The 7,176-nt window shown below is 42.6% G+C and overlaps 1 protein-coding gene across 1 annotated transcript in view; it reads left to right on the top strand.

Annotated features, from left to right (window-relative positions):
- Nucleotides 1-89: 89 nt before the first annotated feature.
- PTPN13 (protein tyrosine phosphatase non-receptor type 13) overlaps nt 90-7,176 on the top strand; it is a 223,872-nt gene continuing 216,785 nt past the window's right edge. The window contains exon 1 of the mRNA XM_050790402.1: nt 90-561. The gene's annotated coding sequence lies outside the window, so the exon portion shown is untranslated. The remainder of the gene's footprint in view (nt 562-7,176) is intronic.

The raw sequence follows: 7,176 nt of genomic DNA, 5'->3' as shown, positions 1-7,176 counted from the left end.
TCCCAGAGCCGGGGAATGGTTGAGTGACAGGACCGGGGGGGCGGAGCCGGCGCGGCTGCCCGAGGTGGAGCCCGAGTATTGCCAGTAGCTCCGGCGGCCGAGCTGAGGCGAGGGTGACACACCATGCTCACGGTCCCTAGAGACCGTCGTGCTGGCGAGCCGCGCTCCGTAGCTCCCAGGTCCGCCTCGGCAGCGGTCAGAGTCGCCTACAGGAGTTGAGCTGCCCGCGCCGGAAGGTTCTGGCGAAGCTCTTGGAGGGGCGTCGAGCACAGTAGGGCGGGGGGGGGGGTGCGTTGAGCGCTCGGGGGTCCGGCAGTCGGCTGGGATCGCCGCTGGAGGGGCGTTTCCGAGGCAAGGAGGAGGAGGAGGAGATGCTGCTCCTCTTCTCCCCCTCCCCAGGCTCCTTCTCCAGCTCCTTCAGCCCACGCCCGCAGCCGCTTGTGGGAGAAGAGGTGGTGGCTCTCGGCGCCCGCGGCGGCTGCCGGCTGCCCGCCCCGACGCCGCGTCCCCGCAGCCCTAGCCCGGCGCTCCAGTAGCAGGACCTGGTCTCGGGACCAGCCGGTAAGGAAGAGAGCCGCCCTGGGCTCTGCGCTGCATGTGCAGAAGTGCAAAACAAAGTACATTGCGCTAGCTCTCTTCCTCCTGTCTCTGCTTTTGCTCCAGTCCCTAAACCCAACTCCTCTGTTGCCCTGGTAGAAGGAACTTTTCTTTGGTTGTGGTGGTGGGGTGTTTTTGTACGTTAGAGTGGGGGTGGGGTGACTGGAGTGGGGAAGAATGAGATAAAACTCCATTGCGGAGTAGGTAGATCCATCTCCTCAGCGGAAGAAAGCCGGATCTCGGGAACGAAACCCACAGGGGCAGTACGAGATTGTGGGGTAACAGGGAGTGACATTGCCCCGTCGTGCTTGCACAGCTCCGCTCTGTGCGTGCTTAAGGGAAGGGCTCCCGGAGTCTGTTTCTAATTTCTGCAAATGATTGTGGAGATGGTGTAGTTAGAGGCCGCCCAGAAGAATGTGTATGTGTAAGGGCTCGAGAAGGGGGTGGGATGGCGGGGAAGCGGAGGAAGAGAGGGGGCAGAGAGAGAGAGAGAGAGAGACACTGTCTGATGCAAGCTCTTTTATTGCTTTTCTTCTGCTCGCTAAAATTAACACTCTGCCCTCCGGCCCCCTAGCCCCGCCGCTTAGCTCATTACGTGATACTGTAAGAGCAGACAGCTGGGAAGCTAAAGTTAAACCAAAGTCAAGAAAATTCTTAAAAAGTTTAATTTCCTTGTGTTGTGAATATAATGGAGAGAGGAAGATGGGGAGAAATATCACTAAGAGATTTACAGCAATACAGTTTTCATTGGCCATACACGTATATGATCGACACCACCGCACACTTCCAACTAATCTATTCGACAGCCTTGTGTCATTTTCATTTAATTGCATCTTTGAAACAACAAACGCGGTGACTTCATAGGGAGCTGCCTGGAGCTGAGCTCCCTCTCAGAAAATGGGGCAATCGGGTTTGTTTTCAAGGCAGGACCTGAACAAAATGTAGGACACCTGATCTGTGGGATGAAGGGCGCTGGTAACTAATTATAAATTTTAACATTTTAAAATTTATATCTAGAAAGTTTACTAAAGGATGGGGGAAAAAAAGTAAAAGTGGATGTATTATGAAACAAGCTTTGGTATTTTCCCAAAGTCTTGATGACTGTGTTGGCAGCGTCCAGGTGAAAACTTGCTTCATGCTCATTGGCTGCTTGTAATGGTGCCAAGATACAAATTATTTCTCGTTTTAATATCACTAGAAGCATTTTTTAGTAAATTCATACATACATTGATTTAGTAAATTTATACAGAGGCTCATTGATGTCCAATCTTGTTTATTATACTTTGTTCATAACATTGTGTTCTACTTGATGTTCTAGAGGCTTTGTGGGAGTATGTGTGGGGAGAGGATAGGATGGAAATTAGAACTAAAAATAGAAAAATATTTGAGGTTAGTTGTTAAGAAAAGGTCTGATTTCATAGTGTTTTTCACTTTTACAATTAGAGAATTATAGCTTGCTTTACCATTATGTAGGTTTATCTTTGAATTTACATTTGTCTCACCATTTTTACTTGCATGTTAAGCCTACTTATATTTTTAAGGGTGATTACCAGCATCCAAAAATATAAATGGTTTTTCATGTCACAAGTTACATACACGCACACCATTAAAACCAGTGTCAATTTAAAAGTCAGATTTTAATACTATGATAGGGGTCACGTTATAAAACTTAAATTATCTTTTTGTTGTTGTTTTTGAGGGCTGCCTCCTAAATACAGTATGTGAATGTGGGAATTAGCTAATCATTTGTTTTGGAGTAGAAGATGGTAGGTGATCATCTTTGAATGAATGAAATTTATGTATTCTTCGTTATTGAGAAAAACAGGTGTTGATTTGTTCTGTCTTTAATATGTTAAGGGTTGGATGGAGAAGTGTTGTAGCTTCTCCCATGTCAATTGAGTGTATGTTTTTCCAGCTCATCTTAGTGCCCAGCCCCAAATGTACTGGAGAGAAGGACTATAAGGGATAAACTATGACTTCTTTCTTTTTCCTCTTCACCCTCTTCTTTTGACAGAGGGTGTAATTTTTAAATAAACCCCAAAACATTTTTATGTATAATTAAATTATAATTAACACCATTTGAAATGGAAAAGACACACAACCATACTCCAAGCCAGTGCATTTAGTAGTTACTCCTGTCAACATATACTTGTTTTGGAATATGCTTTGAGAGAACTCTGTGTGGTTCAAAGTGTTCTCATTGGCCTCTGATGCAACCAAGTATGACTCATTTGAGTATCACTTTACAAGGTAGGGGCCTGAAAAAGGAGAATAGATAATGGGTCTCAGGATAGAAGAATCAGTGCTGATGGGAATGATGAGAATTTTTTGGTCTGGACTTCCTTTTTTTTTTTTTAATCCCTGAAAAACTCTCTTTTAATTTGAAAATTAAAATGAGTCAAACAACTCAGGAACTAAACTTTTTAGAGATAGCTTTTAAGATAGGGTCTCTCTCTGTTGCTCAGTTTGGAATCATGGCTCACTGCTGCCTCAGCTTCCCAGGCTCAAGCAATCCTCCCAACTCAGCCCCCAAAGTAGCTGGTACCACAGGTGTACAACACCACACCCAGCTAATTTTATTTTATTTGTTTTAAATAGAGACAAGGTCTCGCTGTGTTGACCAAGGCTAAAAGATAGCTTTTAATGAGTACATTAATGTAGGACTTTTGACAGCTTAAGTTAAAGTTGAAAGTTTCTTTTTTATTTTTATTTTTTGTTTGAGATGGAGTCTGGCTCTGTCGCCCAGGCTGGAGTGCAGTGGCGCAATCTCGGCTCACTGCAAGCTCCGCCTCCCGGGTTCACGCCATTCTCCTGCCTCAGCCTCCCGAGTAGCTGGGACTACAGGCACCCGCCACCACGCCCGGCTAATTTTTTGTATTTTTAGTAGAGACAGGGTTTCACCGTGTTAGCCAGGATGGTCTCGATCTCCTGACCTCGTGATCCACCCACCTCAGCCTCCCAAAGTGCTGGGATTACAGGTGTGAGCCACCGTGCCCAACCAAAAGTTTCATACTAGCTGTAAATGTCCCATCAAAACTCCGTCTGTAAACTGCTTTGGGAGATGGAATTCTAATAATCCTTTGAGTTTGGGGAGAAAATGAAAACATGTTTAAGACCATTATTCTTGTTTAGTGTCAGGCACTGTGACTAAGCACCCTGCTCTATCCTGCCCAACCCTGTTCCCAAGAATGTGTGACTGTCACTAGTAGTAAGGCAGTAGGTGGGCCATTGGTTAATTTCTCAGGATAAGAAGATAGCAATTCCTACATAATCTTGTATAGAGTTAAACCATAAACTTCACATGTTTTTTTCCAGATAAACTTCACATGTTTTTTCCAAATGCATAGGAAATACAGGAATAGAGTCTGGTTTAAGTGCTTGTTTAGATGTGTTTGCCTTATCCTGTGCTCTGCCATTGAATCCTGCTTTTTTAATTTTTGTTTTGTTTTGATTTGTTTTCACACTGGAAAAGTATGAAAATTCTCTGAAACAAACTGTCTCAAAGAAAATCCTTCTGCCATAGTATAAAGAGTGTGGAGGACTCTGCTGTCTGACAAATATGTGTCCAAATCCTAAGACTATTAAAGTTTATTTTTAATAATTTAATAATATATACCTCTCAAGTCTTTTTTATTTTGTTGTGTGTGTGTGTGTGTTTTCTTTTTTTTTGAGATGGAATCTCACTCTGTCGCGCAGGCTGGAGTGCAGTGGCGCAATCTCAGCTCACTGCAATCTCTGCCCCCAATCCTGGGTTCAAGCAATTCTCCTGCCTCAGCCTCCCTAGTAAGCTGGGATTACAGGCATGCGCTACCATGCCCGGCTAATTTCTGTACTTTTAGTAGAGACGGGGTTTTGCCATATTGGCCAGGCTGGTCTTGAACTCGTGAGCTCAAGTGATCCGCCCACCTCAGCCTCTCAAAGTGCAAGGATTACAGGTGTGAGCCACCATGCCTGGTCCCTCTCAAGGGTATTTTGAGGGTGAAATTAATATATGCAAACGTAGTTTAAGTGCAAGCTAACACTCAATATTTAGGTTGCTTGCTTCCTTGCAAATTTTCTTTAAAAAATTAAAATTAAATAATCACAAACACGTATGACTACTCAAATCATTCCTGAATGTGTAACTTGAATCTGGCTGGGCAAAAGGCCCTCTTTACCTACTAACCAATAAATGTCTTTGGTTGCATACTTCATCTATGCTTAATAAACAGTTTCTTTCTTTTTCTTTTTTCTTTTTTTCTAGTTTAGTACTATTCAACTCTGCCTGTACCTTAGAATCACCTGGGTAGCTTTTTTAAGTTTGTTAAATTTTTTTTAAGAGACAGGATCTCACTCTGTCAACCAGGCTGGAATACAGTGGTGTGATCATACCTCACTGCAACCTTAAATTGCTGGGCTCAAGTGATCCCTCTGCCTCAGCATCCTGAATAACTGATACTACAGGCATGCGCTACTCAGCTAATTTTTTATTTTTTGTAGAGAGAATGGTCTTCCTATGTTGCCCAGCCTTGTCTCAAACTCCCTGGCTTGAAGCAGTTCTCCCTCCTTGGCCTCCCAAAGCACAGGGATTCCAGGTGTGAGTCACTGCCCCAGGTCTGGATAGCTTTTAATAATCTCCATGCCCCGGCCTCAACTCAGACTAATTAAACCAGAATCTTTGCAGACGAGAGACCCTGGCATCCATATTTTTAGAAACTCCTTAAGAAACTATAGTCAACTTTGGAACCAATATAAGACTCTACTAGAATGTAGTGTAGAAAATTTGGTTCCCACAAATGCAGCAACATTTTTTGTTTTGGATTGTATTTTATATTTATGTATTTCTTCTATATAAATCTTAAGAATTTAAAACACAAAAATGTCTCAGAAGCATCTATATATATGCCTGTCTACAGGACTTTTTACTATTTAGATGAGAATTTAAGGTACAATATTTCCCTAGAGCTATACTGTCAAATGTAGTTTCCCTGGCCATATATGTTATGTAAATTTATATTTTAATTAAATGAGATACAATTTAAAATTCTGCTTATTACAACTAGCCATATTTTAAGTGCTCAGGAGCCACTTGCAGCTAGTAGCTACTGTAGCAGACAGCTCAGATATAGAACATTTCCTCATCACAGAAAGTCCTGTACTGCTTAGAGGTTTTGAAATTTGTATATGTTTCTTATCATCTGAAATGGCATATGTATAATTCCTATGTTATTTCCTTCAGATTTATAATTTAAAAATATATTGTGTTTTTTTGTAAAGTTACTTTTTTTTAAAAAAAGTCAGGAGAAATACCACATTTTTTTACATTTCCTCTTTCCTCAGTCTTTTTTTTTTTTTTTTTTTTTTTTTTTGAGACGGAGTCTCGGTCTGTCACCCAGGCTGGAGTGCAGTGGCCGGATCTCAGCTCACTGCAAGCTCCGCCTCCCGGGTTTACGCCATTCTCCTGCCTCAGCCTCCCGAGTAGCTGGGACTACAGGCGCCCGCCACCTCGCCCGGCTAGTTTTTTTGTATTTTTTTAGTAGAGATGGGGTTTCACCGTATTAGCCAGGATAGTCTTGATCTCCTGACCTCGTGATCCGCCCGTCTCGGCCTCCCAAAGTGCTGGGATTACAGGCTTGAGCCACCGTGCCCGGCCTCCTCAGTCTTTTGTACCTAGTTAAAGGTTTTTCTTTTCAAAGTTAACCAAGAAGAGGAAATTTAGTGTCCTTGTTTTTTGTTTTTTTTGAGACGGAGTCTCGCTCTGTCGCCCGGGCTGGAGTGCAGTGGCCAGATCTCAGCTCACTGCAAGCTCCGCCTCCCGGGTTCATGCCATTCTCCTGCCTCAGGTTGCCGAGTAGCTGGGATTACAGGCACCCGCCACCTCGCCTGGCTAATTTTTTGTATTTTTAGTAGAGACAGGGTTTCACTGTGTTAGCCAGGATGGTCTCGATCTCCTGACCTCATGATCCGCCTGTCTCGGCCTCCCAAAGTGCTGGGATTACAGGCTTGAGCCACCGCGCCCGGCCTGTGTCCTTGTTTTTATTGCTTGTATCAGTATGCTCTAAACCTAACTAATGGCTTAATTGCGCTTGTGTACTGCAAAAGTTTCAGGTCTGGAAATGTGATGTCCCAAAACACTGAAAATAGTCTCATTTCAACACAAATGTTAGGATTTGATTGAAAGTTTTCCTTTTTGATAAAGATCTTTTTTCTTTTGCATACAGAAATTCTGAATTATCAAATCATGTCATTGAGTTTTCAACAGAAAACTGTTTTATTAGTTGAAAAAAATGAGATTCCTAAAGAATTCCCAGTGTTTGGAAGCTAAGACTGTGTCATCAAACTTAGTGGTATTTGACACTAGGTAACTACTGATGCACAGCTTAGAAGAAACTGCTGTATGGTTCATCCTATACCTGCTCCTTACACACCTAAAAAAGATGTTTCCTAATCAAAGTTTTATTGGTTTAGTATGCTCTGAGTAGAAGAGGAACAATAATTAATTTAAATTAAAAATATTCCTTCTTGGTAGATGGTATTTTTATTTTATTTATTTAATTATTTTTTTACATAACCACGTTTTTTTACCTACTCTGATCAGGT

This window comes from Macaca thibetana, chromosome 5, assembly GCF_024542745.1.
Source record: "Macaca thibetana thibetana isolate TM-01 chromosome 5, ASM2454274v1, whole genome shotgun sequence".
In the NCBI taxonomy this organism is placed as follows: domain Eukaryota; kingdom Metazoa; phylum Chordata; class Mammalia; order Primates; family Cercopithecidae; genus Macaca; species Macaca thibetana.
This window is presented reverse-complemented; position numbering and strand designations above follow the sequence as displayed.